Below are 15,499 nucleotides of genomic sequence, written 5' to 3' on the forward strand. Positions count from 1 at the left end.
TCCACATGTAGGTGAGAACACACAGAATTCGTCTCTCTGTATCTGACATCTTTCACTTAGCATAATGCCCTCAAGGTTGACGTTGTTGCAAAAAGCGGGATTTCCTTCTTTATGATGAATGGTATTCTGCTGTGTGTATGTACAAATTGAATGCTGCAATAAACACTGGAGTGCAGATATTTCAAGAATGTTATTTCATTTCCTTTAGAAGTATACCCAGAAGTAGAATTGCTAGATCATAGATTAGTTTTATTTTTAATTTTTTGAGGAAACTCCACACTGTTTTCCATAATGGCTGCATCAGTTTACATCTTCCCTTTCCTCCACATCTTTGCCAACACTTGTTACCTCTTGTCTTTTTGATAATAGCCATTCTAACAGGTATGATGTGAAATCTTATTGTGGTTTTAATTTGTATTTTCCTGATGATTAGTGATGTTGAGCAGTTTTTCATGTATCTGTCGGCCTTTTGTATGTTTTTTTTAGAAAAATGTCTACTCAGGTCCTTTGCCTTTTGTTTAATTGGATTTTTTTTTTTTTTGCTGTTGAATTATTTGTGTTCCTTATATATTTAGATACTACCCCTTATAAAATAGATGGTTTGCAGATATTTTCTCCCATTCTCTATGTTGCCTTTTCATTTTGCTGATTGTTTTTGAACTTTGTGGGGTTTTTTTCTGTGCAGAAGCTTTTTTGTTTGATAAAGTCCCACTTGTTTAATTTTGCTTCTGTTGCTTGTGCTTTTGGTGTCATATCAAAAAAAAAATTGTTGCCAGGACTAATGTCAAAGAATTTTACTCTATGTTTTCGTAGTAGTTCTCTTAGTAGTTTTACAGTTTCAGACGTTCATGTCTTTAATTCATTTTGAGTTGATTTTGTGTGTGGTGTGATGTTGGGGTCCAATTTCATTCTTTTGTATGTGATTGTTCAGTTTCCTCAACACCAATTTTTGAAGAGACTAACCTTTCCCCATTGAGTATTCTTGGCTCCCATGTCAAATATTAGTTGGCTTTATATGTGAGGGTTTGCTTCTGGGCTCTTGATTCTGTTCCATTGGTCTATGTTCCTGTTTTCATGCAGTATCATGCTGTTTAGATTACTATAGCTTTGTAGAATAGTTTGAAGTTGGAAGTTGTGATGCCTCCAGCTTTGTTCTTCCTTCACAGGATTGCTTTCGCTTTTCAGAGTTTTTTGAGGTTCCACGTGAATTTTAGAAATATTTTTTTATTTTTTGGGGGAAAAAAAGACCTTGAAATCTTAATAGGGATTGTTTTACATCTGTAGATGGCTTTAAGTAGTATAGATATTTTAACATATTAATTTTTCCAATTTGTGAACACAGGATATCTTTCTATATATTTGTGTCTTCTTCAATTTTTTTTCATCAGTGTCATGTAGTTTTCAATGTAGAGATGTCTTACCTCTTGGTCAAATGTATAGTTTTTGATGCTACTGTAAATGAGATTGTTTTTATTTCATTCTTGGATAATCCATTATTATTATATAAAATTCTACTGATTTTTCTAAGTTGATTTTGTATCCTGAAACACTACTGATTTTTTTTATTAGATCTAACAATATTTAGGTGGAATTTTAGTAGTTTGTATAAAATCATGTCATCTGCACACAGTCAGTTCTACTTCTTCCTTTCTGATATGGATACCTTTTATTTCTTTTTCCTATCTGATTTTTCCATGATTCCCAGGGCTATGTTGAATAAGAATGCTGAAAGTGGGCACCATTGGTTTGTTCTTGATTTTAAAGGAGAAGCTTTCAACCTTTCACTGTTGGGTATGATATTAACTGTGAGCTTTACATATATGACCTGTATTATATTGAGGCACATTCATTCTAGACCAACTTTGCTGAGAATTTTTATCACAAAAGGATATTGAGTTTTGTCAAATGCTTTTTCTTCATTTATTGAGATTATATGATTTTTCTTTTATTCAATTAATGTGGTGTATCACATTTATTGACTTGCATGTGTTGAACCATCTTTCCATCCTAGGGATAAATCCCACTTGATCATGGTGTGTGATGCTTTCAATATTCTGTTGAATTCGGTTTGTTAACATACTGGTGACAATTTTTGCACCTATATTCACGGGATATTGGCCTATTGTTTTCTTTTCTTGTGGTAACCTTATCTGGCTTTAGTGTCAGGATAATGCTGGCTTTGTAAACTGAGTTTGGGAGTGTTCCCTCTTCTTCATTTTTTGGGGGGTATAGTTTGAGAGGAATTGTATTATTATTCTTTAAATATTTGGTATGATTCACCAGTGCAATTAACTGGTCCTGGGCTTTTCTTTCTTAGGAAGTTTCTGCTTGCTGATTCAATCTCCTTACTTGTTATTGGTCTGTTCAGATTTTCTATTTCTTCATGATTCAGTCTTTGTAGGTTATATGTTTCCAGGAATTTATCCATTTCTATTTTTTTTTTAATTTTATTTATTTATTCAACAGAGATAGAGACAGCCAGTGAGAGAGGGAACAGAAGCAGGGGGAGTGGGAGAGGAAGAAGCAGGCTCCCAGTGGAGGAGCCTGATGCGGGGCTTGATCCCAGGGATCCAGGATCATGCCCTGAGCCGAAGGCAGACGCTTAATGACTGAGCCACCCAGGCGCCCCCATCTCTAATATTTCTAATTTGTTGGTGTATAATTGTTCACAGTAGTCTCTTATGATCCTTTATTTCTGTAGTATTAGTTAAAATGTTTCCTTTTTCATTTATAATTTTATTTATTTGAGTGTTTTTCTCTTAGTTTAGCTAAAGTTGTAATTTTCTTTATCTTTTCAAGAAGTTAACTCTTCAATAAAATAGTTCCCAATTTTATTAAGCCAGCTGCTTCTTGGTGTTTGAATACATGGTAAGGCAGTCAATCCTATAGCTATTAACACATTGACTCACTATTTTTTGCTATAAAAATAAGTTCCTTGATCAAAAGCAATGTTAAGTGAGACACTATGTCAATAGATAAGGCTATCTACATGTCCACAAATAATGGTGCTGGCAAAAATTTTGTTCATAGGAAAGTCAACTCTATGTTCAGAGTAAAGGTCTAACCTGTAATGAAGATTAATCTCTGCAACCTCTATGATAGACAGGGTTCAAAGTAATCAATCATCTGTGATTAGCTGGCTAGTCTACCTAGGCAATGATATCTTATTGGAGATATAACATTGGTCTGATGGTAGAGATTGGGTACTCATTTAATGTCATTGTTAGCACACCCTGGTGATGGGAAGCTTATGTTATTTAGCACAAAAATAATTTACATCCTGTCACCATGGCATTTGGTTCATGAGCCCATTCAGTGAGTACTGCAGTAAGTGGAGAAAAAGACTGACTGACATGTGTTGAGTGTTCCACAATGAGCTTTCACATGAGACACAATTATTCTCTCACTTTGTGTCCATTCCAAGAGAGCCACACATGAAAATTTCCCCATATTTCCTTATTACTTCACTATTAGGTGAAAGCATTAATATGCAGATTATAATCAGAAGATTATGATCTAATCTTGATAAGTATAGTATGTATACATGGGGGAGCTAAGGTTGAGAAACCTTTATTCTGTTTTTCTCTGAAAATCTATGCTATGTTTGCTAATTTTTTGTCAGCTGGATATAAATTGTAAAAGTGGTGTTTTGATCAGTACTGATGAAACAGCAACTATACATGTAACAAGAAAGTGAATTGCTATGTAAGTAAGATAGTTGGCGCCTGAATAACAACTCAGGGATTGCTTTATCCAAAGGTTAATTTGGTGAGAAACAACATATTTCATTACCCTAATTCAAAATTAAAAACAATAGTGAAAATTATGAATATGATCAAATGATGGTCACAAATTTCTTCCTGTCAATCCATTGTCTGTAACATGAGCAGAAACACAGGCAACTATTATTCCTTATTGAAAAAGCTATCTACCAAGTACAAAGGGAAGCAGAAGTAAAGGATAAAATATAAATATTTCATCAAGATTCTACAATATTCTAGCAAAATCCATTTTCATTATTTCAAGTAACTTTGACAAGTGGAGTCTGTCCTCAGTACAGTCAGTATTTCAAAAACCTCAACCTATTATTACTTGATATTACAAAATATCATGATTTCTAATGTTGAAGATATTCAAATTTTATTAGAAGACTAACCTGCTCTATCATTTAAAGTGAGCTTACACATACACTTTAAAGTGTAATAACAGGTTGATTCTGAAAAAAGACGCATCAGAGCTCACACAATCTCATTATCCCACGAAGAGTCAGTCTTAGGCATTTAGGTATATTCTGACTAGAAATACCAGGCCATGTGTTCTAGGAGATGACCATACTCTTCAAATGGTCTGCATTTTTCAAGGCACAGGGGGAAGGAAATATCTGGGCAACTATGTGTAGGAAGATTGATGTGTTTGGGGGCTGATCAAGGAAAAATATATGATCATGAGGTGATAGTAGCACACACAAACTTTAGTTGGGCAACTCTTTGACAGGATTGCATGTGGGGAAAATCCCTTGCAGCATGAGACTGTCTGGAGGCTATGGTGTAGGGTCTACCATCCAGAAGTGGAGAAAGTGAAGGGAATTTCCAGGGGAGAAAGGACCAGAGAAAGGGCTTACATCACCAAATGCTGGCAATGATATGGAGAAATTAGATCATATATCTGTTGCTGCTAGGAATGCAAAATGGAGTCTGGGGAACTACTGTGAAGCAAACAATTTAAATGCCCAAGATCCTAGGGGCGCCTGGGTGGCTCAGTTGTTAAGCGTCTGCCTTCAGCTCAGGTCACGATCCCTGGGTCCTGGGATCGAGCCCTGCATCGGGCTCCCCACTCAGCGAGAAATCTGCTTCTTCCTCTCCCACTCCCAGTGCTTGTGTTTCCCCTCTCACTGTGTCTCTGTCAAATAAATAGATAAAATCTAAAAAAATAATAATAATAAATGCCCAAAATCCATGTTAGTATAGAGTCTTTGCTATTCAACATCTCAATTTTGAGATGAGTAGAAACTGCCCCTTTTTCATTAAATAACTTCATCAACATGTTTAATTGAGCACCAGGTAAAGCCCTTCCAATAAAGTCATGTTTCTCCAGTTTTCCAATACCATAACCAAAAAATAACATGCATCTGTTCTTAATTTATTTCCTCAACCAATACAGTAGAGGAGGTGTACCTCCCCTTTCCTAGAGGGAATCTCTCTGGCAGTGTTAGAACCTGCCCCTTCCTGTCTTCTTAGGAGCTTTACTCTATCAATTATCTTCTTTCTCTGGTATTTGTAATTTCTCCCTATTAGCTATGCCCCTACACCCTAAACATTTGCTGAAACCTCTTCCTAAGTTTTGAACCCGCCTTCAGTTATTCTCTTCTCTGTCAAGCCTTATAAGAGAATGATTTACTTCCACTGTCACACTTTTCTCATTTTAAATTAACTCCTTAACTCACCATAGTCTGTTTTCTGCCTCCCAACACTCCACTGAAACTGCTGCCACCAAGGTCACCTATAATCTCTGAGTTGCTAAATCCAACTCTCCGTTCTTATCTCACTTAACATTTAACACTTACTTAACAGCAGAATTTGACCCATTGACCATGGTCTCTTTCTTCAGGCTCTCTTCGCTGGCATTTGTGATCCTTTTCCCCCCTGGTTTTTTTCTGCCCTCTTTGGTCCTTTCTTTTTTTGTCTCCTTGAAAGGCATCTCTTCTTTTTTCCCCTAGAATATTGGTGTTTCCTAGAATTATGATATTCTTCTTTTGCTCTCCATATTCCACTTGCTTGTCTTGCGCACTCCACAGACGGCGGCTGTCACCTCTGTTGTGATGGTTCGCAAATCTATCCGTCTAGATCAGATGTTTCTTGCACCCAGATGCCATTTTGATGTTACTTAAGCATCTCAAACTCAAAATCTCCAAAGTGAATTTGTCAACTCCAAACTGCTCTTCTTCCTGTATTCCTCATTCCATTATTCATTCCACCTCTTCTTCCAAAGATCTAAAACAATGATACGGGACTCTTTTCTCTTTTACATCAAATCCTGTTGATACAAGCCCTTTAATATGTTTTGGACATTATACCTTCATTTCCAATAATACTCTTTTAAATTAAGCCATCTTTTCTTCCTCATAGTTTAGTGACTTGTTCTCGTGCCTATGAGCCTCTATGGCAAGTTCCACAGCCAGACTCACAGCTAATTCTGGAAAAAAGGGTGGCTCAGGAGATCAACATTTCAGGGTCTTCCTTTGGTTGAACACATTGACAGGACAAACTGACCTTTGATTGGTCTAAGCTAGTCCTCAAAGGGACCCCCTCTCAGACCTTCAAATAAGAAGTGGAGGTGTGTATTTTGGGGGAGCGGGTACAGGGGTGGTAGGGGAGGGAGGATGTAGGGTTCCTTTCTACCCTAAACATGACTCTTATTTTTACATAGCTCAGAGGAAAACCTCAGTGCAACTTAACTATGCTCCTTTGCATTCCTATTTCTTTTTTTTTCTACTTACTACTAATGTCCAAAATTGAAAAGGGTGGGGTTTTCTTTTTTTATACTTCTTTTCCCATACATACACTAAACTTTAATGGTGGCCAGCAATATCTCCTCTACCATGGGAGAATTCTATGAACATGGGTCATGCAGGCTTGGTTGTCAGATAAAGTGGGAAATAAACAAATCTAGAAAATTGTCTTTCAAGATAATAACCTGGTTTACTGCTTAATTCTATTTTGACTTTCAAAAGCTGAATACACTTCTCTATCCCTATTTTCTTTACATACAAACCCAGAGAGATGGATGGATGCCTTGGGCCAAGAGAGTGAAGGTCAGGTACCAAGGAAGGAAAAAAAAAAAAAGGAAAATCACATTAAAATTTTTAAATTATTATCCTTGTTAGAAAGGATTTAAATATGTAGTGTATAGCTTCATATTCCCACTTTTAAGATTGAAATTTTCCATACTATACTTAACTCTAAAAACACTCTCTTATTTCATGCCCATTATTCAAAATCATCTCCTCTCTCAAATCCCTCCTTAAAACTTCTCTGAAACCTTTTATAAGAAGGGAGCCTGAAGGTCTTTTCTTAAAGACAAGAAAGCAGGTTGAATTTAAATAAAAGACAGAATAAGATAGACCAAGCACATGGGAAGAAAAAAATTAATAAGCTCACCTCTTTCAAGTAGCTTTTCCATTGAGTTTTTACATTTTAACTCCTTGTTTTATTTTTATCTCTAGTGTAGAAATATTCTTCATGGATTGTAATGCTTTTCATTCTGAAATACATCAAATTCATTTCAACCTCTACTAATAATAGTAGTAAATTTAAAATAAAATACCAGTAAATGTCACATTGAATTTCCTTCTTACTCAAATAGAGATAATGATGCCTTTTCCCAGACCTTCTCAAGGAATCTATGAGGATAAAATGGATAAAGTTTTAGGACGATTTAAGCTTATTAGGGAAACAATATGAAGTATAATAATTCCCATCTTTTCAAAGTTCACACTTCCTTGAAGTAGTTTCTAATTCACCATTAGTTCACCATAGTTGTAGGCTTTTTGGGTTTCTCTTGTGTTCATAGATATTTTATATCCATATGCAAAATGAAGTAAGATAAATTGTTTGGGTTATAAATAGGTTTATTAAACAGTTGCATACAAGCAAAAAGTGAAGCAAACGAATACGAAATTAAAGATTGTATAGTCTTTGAAACAATTTTTAGTGCAGACAAAATTGTATTTGAGTAAAACTGTAATTTATGCAATATTCTAATTTGTCCTCATTTTAATTTTTAATAAAATTTCTATCCAGAAGTAGATTTCCTACATCACCGCATGGCTTGTGGCGTATTTTTAAAGTAAGTCCCAAGCTTCACAGCAGGTTGTTCTGGCTCTGAAGGCTACTAATACCAGGGTATAAAAAGGCAAAGGTGGTTTTCAATTTCAAGTTTGCTAAATCAGTTGGACTGAACATGAATTACATCGTACTTTTTCATGAGAGAGAAATATGGACAGTTTGCATAGTATATTTTAGGATACATTTATTATGCTGTATCCCAAGGAGTTTTAAGTAACTTAACACAAATAGATAATGCTCCTTTAACATCTTGACAAATTAAATAACACAATCATCAGTAAGGAATAATAAAAGATACTACACCCAAATGATACTCCAAGTGACCCATTGTTTATAGCAGACTTATAAGACAGAACTCTAAAAGTTATATATATTTTGTAAGGTCCCTAAACATATATAGCATGAAATTTTCTGTTTTCTTTTTGTCCTGTGTTCAACGTGGTTTAAATGGAAGTCAGTGAAGTGAACGTAGACCTGCTATCCCCACCCCCCACCCCCATATTAGGGAAACAAGATGTTAAAGTCTGCCTTTTTTTCCCTGACTGGTCTCACTTTCATAAAAAAGAACTGAATTGAATGTATAAATATTGGCAGCTCCCAGAGTTGTGCTTCATTCTGAGCCCACCCGGTGTGGAAAGGAGTATGCAAGCCTTTCCAAGTGAGCCTGGAGGGGCTTGTTTGGCAGGGTTCAAATCTCTGATGAATGATTGGCTGCAGCTCTGATGAAAATAGAAGTTAAATAAATCCTGACTTATTTAGAAATACATGTCTGACTTTTCTAACACCAGTGTCTTTGTGTCTCCAACTGCTATGGAAATGTCCTCACTTCAAAAATATCAGGTGACACTGTGGGGCATTCACTTTTCCCTCCCTGTGCAGCGAAATCTTAGTCTGGTGCATGCGAACTGTGTGCACAGTGCTACACGTCATAAACTGTGTTGGGAATGGTTGTTTGAGCATGGTGAGAACAAAATAACCATTACTTATACATTAATTGCCCCCTCCCCAAATCCACAAGAGCATGATTTTTGTTTCTTTGTTTGCGAGTGTTTTTCTATTTAATGAGTAATGAGCTCATATGAAAAATTTAAAGAGTTATATTTAAAACATAATAATATTTACAAAACCTCCCTCACATACTGTCTGTACTTGTCAGTTCCTGCTCTCCCTCCCATTTGCTCTGCTATAGACAGCCTGGTCTACTTCCCACAGTACTCTTGGACATGCTATTCCTTCTCCCTAGAATATTCTTCCCCCACATTACATCATTCAGAGCTTTACTCAAATGTCACCGATTCAGAGAGCTTTTCCCTGACCAGTCTGTCTTTCTCCATCCCTGACATTCTTTTCTTCATAGGATTTGCTACTAACACTGTGTTTATATAATTTTTAACATAGTTTCGATGTTCTCCCACTTCCACTAAAATGTTAAGTTCCATGAGGGCAGGGTCCTTGTCTATTTAACTCATTACTGTATCCCCTGTGCATACTGTAGGTGTTACATAGACTATTTTCTGATAGATGAATGCTCATATTTAAAGTAAAGATGAACTGAATTTGGATCGTACAAAGAGCTGGAAGTACTGAATAAGTGTAAAAACAATAAATAAGATACTGTATACATTTTGAAAATGCCTATACATATCACACACAAAAAAGGAAAAAGCCCAGAGAATTTTCTCATAATGCTGGTTTTACATGTACTCTAGAGGGTTTTTTTAATGAGAAATTGTTGGATGAAGTACAAGATGAATCTACTTTATATTGAATTTAACTTATTAGAAAAAAATGTTAAAGCAAATATCTAATGCAGCCAGCAAGACCCTTTCGGTTTTGAAATAGCATAATTTAAAAATATTTCTGCAAATTAAAGGCCTGTATTCTTTCCAAAGCCTGGAAATGTTTTCTCACCTAAGCTGGTGGAGAGATAATCAGTGATACATTCTGGAGTGAACTTTACCTCTGCTGGTGTGTGGATACCATGGAATGAATCATCACTGATACAATGAAGGGGGCTGTTGAATTACAGACATTGAGTTGGCCTGGCAAAAATGGCAAATACGTGATGTATCACCAAAAGGCTCAGAAGCCCTTTACTGTGGTTGCTTTCTCCTGCCTATTCTCACTTCTTTTAGAACATAAACTTAAATCATGTATGGGTTAACATTTCAGCAATACAGACCAGAGTTTATTCTCACTGAGGAGAACACCAATACTCAAAAGATTTCAATCCATTCATAGTGCTTACTTGTGGAATGTTTTCTTCATTTCTGTAGCAATTTATGTAAGCCGCTACATTGTTGTCTTTCTGGGTGGATAATTGTGTGTCCTCTTTCTCACAGGCTCTTAGAAAATGCCTTTTTGACAATCATTACGCTGTGATCACTTGACATGCTGATTTAAGGGATCTATTCAAGTAGGTTATCATCAGGCATTGTCTATTTTTTAAGTGTTCTTATATTTGTCAGTTCAAGGTTATTCAGAAAAAATACAAATACCTCAATGAGATATATTTCTTACATTTGCAAGAAATTTTCTATGTAGAGTGTTACTCACACATACCGTGTACACAGACTTAGATAATTGACTGCAGATATCAGCAATACCTTTATGTTTACATATTTTAAATATGAAAGCCATGTAATCTTGGTGGAGAAAGTTTTGAAAAATGGAAAAAATGACCAGAATACCACCATCTTAATATATTACTGTTAGCATACTGGTGTACTTTCTTCCAGTAATTTAATGCATCTTATACTTTTTATCATTATATATACAATTTTATACATGGTCTTTAATCACTTAAAATCACAACATAAGTACTTTTTATGTTTCCTACATAATTTTTAAACCATCCTGTTACTTCTAGAATAACATCATATTAAGAGAATGTATATCACCTTCCCATTACTGGATATCTAGATAACTTTCAGTATCATGCCATTAGAAATATTATAGCTTTTAATATCTTCATCCTCAAAGATTTTTTTCCTACACTTTGGATTACTACTTCTTTAGGATAGATTTCCAGATGGGTTATTATTTGATCACTAGTTAGAAATATTTTTATCAAACTTGATACAATGTTACTGACTAACTTTCCAAAATGTAATGACACAAGTAATGTTTAAGTGCTGATTTCACGATACTTTTGCCATGCTGATTATTAACATTACAACTTGTTTATATACTAATTTAAATTTCTTTAGGTAGGAAAAAAATGATAAGGCTGAACATCGTTTCATATGTTTGGTTTCTAGTTTCTTTGTGTGTGTGACATATCTGACGTGTCCTTTGTATGTGTTCTAACAATTGTTGTGTTGACTACATTGTGCAAAAATTGTTGTTTCCTTGGATTTCCACGCTAAAATCTCTTGATATTAATTACATATACTGAGGGTAATTTATGGTCAATTTCCAGAATCTCTTCATATAGATAAAGATTTAAAAAAGATAAAATATTTCTTCAGTAATTCCCCAGACTATTTTTAAATTTACATTTTGATTATTTTATACAGGGAAACTTAGAATGTTTGTATATTAAAATATTTTCATGTATTTATAAGCTTAATGTACAAAATGTCAATGCTTCTCATAGTTTTATCTTCTAGTTCCTTGCATTTAAAAAACAATTTAATTTTAAATATGTATTAGAATTTTTCTGGTATATGATGCAAAGTGAATATTTTTTAAAAAGATTTTATTTATTTGAGAGAGAAAGAGAGAGCATTAGCAGGGGGGGAGGGGCAGAGGGAGCCCGACATGGTATTTGATCCCAGGACCCTGGCATCATGACCCGAGTGGAAGGCAGAGGCTTAACCGACTGAGCCACCCAGGTGCCCAAAGTGAACACTTTTTAAACCATGCTTTAAATCAGTTCTTCCAACATAATTCCCTAATTTCTCTTTCTTCAGTCTCATTGTTCGTGTATAGAGATGCAACTGATTTCTGAGCATTGATTTTGTATCCCGCCACATCACTGAATTGCTCTATAACTTCTAGTAGTTTGGGGGTGGATTCTTTTGGGTTTTCCATATAGAGTATCATGTCATCTGCAAAGAGAGACATTTTGACTTCTTCTTTGCTGATTTGGATACCTTTTATTCCCTTTTGTTGTCTGATTGCTGTTGCAAGGACTTCTAGTACTACGTTGAATAATAGTGGCGAGAGTGGGCATCCTTGTCGTGTTCCTGATCTTAAGGGAAAGGCTTCCAGCTTTTCCCCATTGAGAATGATATTCGCTGTAGGCTTTTCATAGATGGTTTTTATGAAATTGAGGAATGTACCCTCTATCCCTACACTCTGAAGGGTTTTAATCAGGAAAGGATGCTGTATTTTGTCAAATGCTTTTTCTGCATCAATTGAGAGGATCATATGGTTCTTGACTCTTTTCTTGTTGATATGATCTATCACACTGATCAATTTGTGAATGTTGAACCACGCTTGCATCCCAGGGATGAATCCCACTTGGTCATGATGGATAATCCTTTTAATGTACTGTTGGATTCTATTACTAGGATCTTGTTGAGAATTTTGGCATCCATATTCATTACGGATATTGGTCTGTAATTCTCCTTTTTGATGGGGTCTTTGCCTGGTTTGGGGGTCAAGGTAATACTGGCCTCATAGAATGAGTTTGGTAGTTTTCCTTCTGTTTCTATTTTTTGAAACAGCTTCAGGAGAATAGGTATTATTTCTTCCTTGAATGTTTGGTAGAATTCCCTGGGGAATCCGTCAGGCCCTGGACTCTTGTTTTTTGGGAGGTTTTTTGATCACCGCTTCAATCTCTTCATAATTAATCAGTCTGTTTAAAAAATCAATTTCTTCCTGTTTCAGTCTTGGTAGTTTATAGGTTTCCAGGAAGATATCCATTTCTTCCAGGTTGTTTAATTTATTGGCATAAAGCTGTTGATAAAAGTTTCTAATGATACTTCCTATTTCATTGGTGTTGGTTGTGACCTCTCCCTTTTCATTCATAATTTTATTAATTTGGGTCTTTTCTCTATTCTTTTGAATAAGTCTGGCCAGTGGCTTATCGATCTTATTTATTCTTTCAAAGAACCAGCTTCTAGTTCTGTTGATCTGCTCTACTGTGTTCCTGATTTCTAATTCATTGATCTCTGCTCTAATCTTGATCAACTGCTTTCTCGTGCATGGGTGAGGCCTGTTCTTTTGTTCCTGCTCCAGCTTCTTGAAGTGAGAATATAAAAACTGCATTTTAGATTTTTCTATTCTTTTGAGTGAGTCTTGGATGGCTATGTATTTTCCCCTTAGGACTGCCTTTGCAGTGTCCCATAGGTTTTGGACCGTTGTGTTTTCCTTCTCATTGGTCTCCATAAATTGTTTAAATTGATTTTTAATTTCCTGGTTTATCCAATTGTTCTTGAGCAGGATGGTTCTTAGTTTCCAAGTGTTTGAGTTTCTTCCAAATTTTTCCTTGTGACTGAATTCCAATTTCAAAGCATTGTGGTCTGAGAATATACAGGGAATAATTTCAGTCTTTTGGTATCAGTTGAGACCTGTTTTGTGACCCAGTATATGGTCTATTCTCATATCTTACTTTTCTCTCCTGATTGATTCTCAGAAATTCTTCATATATTTTATTTTATTTTATTTTATTTTATTTTATTTTTTTAAAGATTTTATTTATTTATTCAACAGAGATAGAGACAGCCAGCGAGAGAGAGAACACAAGCAGGGGGAGTGGGAGAGGAAGAAGCAGCCTCATAGCAGAAGAGCCTGATGTGGGGCTCAATCTGATAACGCCGGGATCACGCCCTGAGCCAAAGGCAGACGCTTAACTGCTGTGCCACCCAGGCGCCCCTCTTCATATATTTTAAATGCTGGCCTTTCTAGGTACATGAAACTGATAACTTTTGAGGAACGGCAGATTTTCATTTTAATGTAGACAATTTATCAGTATTTTCCTTTACGGTTATTGTGTTTTAAAGTCTTAGTTAAGAAATCCTTTCTCAATCTAAAGACTAGATCTTTAGTCAATCTGAAATTAACTTTTGTGTATCATTAGAAGAATTTCTCTCTCTCTCTCTTTTTTTTTCTGAATCATTTAATGTGAAGACCTTCTTTTACCTACTTCTCTTCAATGCTACCTTCATCAATTATCAACTGTCCATACATGAACATGTCTATGTGTTCAACATTTTTTTCTATTTGGTATATTTTACTCTTCTTGTGTTAACACTAAATGTTCATAGTTTCTATAGACTTAGAATAAGTTTTGATCTATGTAAGTTTTACCTACTCCTCTATTTTTCCTTTCTAAGGATATCTGGTTAAAATTTGCCCTTTGTCTTCTACATAAAGCTTAGAATCTTCTTGTAATTTTCTACCTCTTAAAAGATGGGAAATTTTAGGGACACTGGGTGGTTGGTTAAGCATCCAACTCTTGATTTTGGCTCAGGTCATGATCTCAGGGTAGTGAGATTGAGTCCCCTGTTGTGAGACCAGTGTGGGGCTCTGTGCTCAGTGGGGACTCTGCTTGAGAGTCTTTCCTTCTGCCCCTCCCCTGGCTCATGCTCTCTCTCCATCTCTAAAATAAATAAATCTTTAAAAAGATGGGAATTTTATTGTAATTATATTGAATCTATATATTATATAGATTATATTGGCTAATATGTATTGGTCCCTTTAATAATCTCATCTTTAATGACATTTAAGTAAAGTTTTGCAATTTTCTCTGTGAGGGTCTTGTACTTCTTAGCTCAGGGAATTGGCAGTGAAGGAGGTGAGAAATTGTCATATTCTGGATGTGTTTTAAATATAATCCAGTGGTATGTCTGATGAGTATTAGGAATGAGGACAGAGAGAAAGATATTGGCTGCAACTCCACAGATGAAGCTGACGTTAACTAACATGGGGAAGACACTGGCAGAGATGGTGTTTGGGGGAATTCCAGTTCAGTTTTGTGTGTGCTGCTTTTGAGGTGTTTCCAAAATGACTTCCAAGAGGAAATAGCAAGTGAGTGTACAAAGTTGGGGTTCCAGAGAGAGGTTACAGCTAGAGATACAAATTTGGGAGCTGTATCAATCAGGAAGATTGCATGAAAAGTTTAATAAAAATACCAGTTTTAAAAGACTTTTATAATACTTAAGGAAACTACAAGGGATGCTGAAATATCCAGGGCTGGTAACAATAGGCCACTACGGACCTCAAGGCCTGAAGGGACAGGAGAAAGAAAAGTTATCAGAACCTTGAAGAAAGATATGTTTGCCTATCTTTCTATCTATCCACTTATATCTCTCTATCTATTATCTCTCTATTTATCTATCAATCATCTACCTGTCTCAAGGCTCATGGTTTTAGTTTTATTGCTTGATGACTCCAGTTATAGGTGTGTTGTATCTCTTTTGCACTCCCTTGCATATCTTTTGTATGTATTATTTTCTTTTTACATCTTTTTCTTCTTTTTACTTTGGCTTCATTTTCTTCACTTTTATTATACTATTCCCAATGACACCAGCTGAAGTTTCCATAGTGTCTATTCTCCTCTGGGCTTCTTGAAATATAGTATTTCTTTCTTTCTTTCTTTCTTTTAAAGATTTTATTTATTTATGTGACAGAGAGACAGCCAGCTAGAGAGGGAACACAGCAAGGGAGTGGGAGAGGAAGAAGCAGGCTCCCAGCGGAGGAGCCCG

This window comes from Ursus americanus, chromosome 9 (assembly GCF_024610735.1).
Source record: "Ursus americanus isolate L20-20 chromosome 9, mUrsAme1.1.p, whole genome shotgun sequence".
NCBI classification, from domain to species: domain Eukaryota; kingdom Metazoa; phylum Chordata; class Mammalia; order Carnivora; family Ursidae; genus Ursus; species Ursus americanus.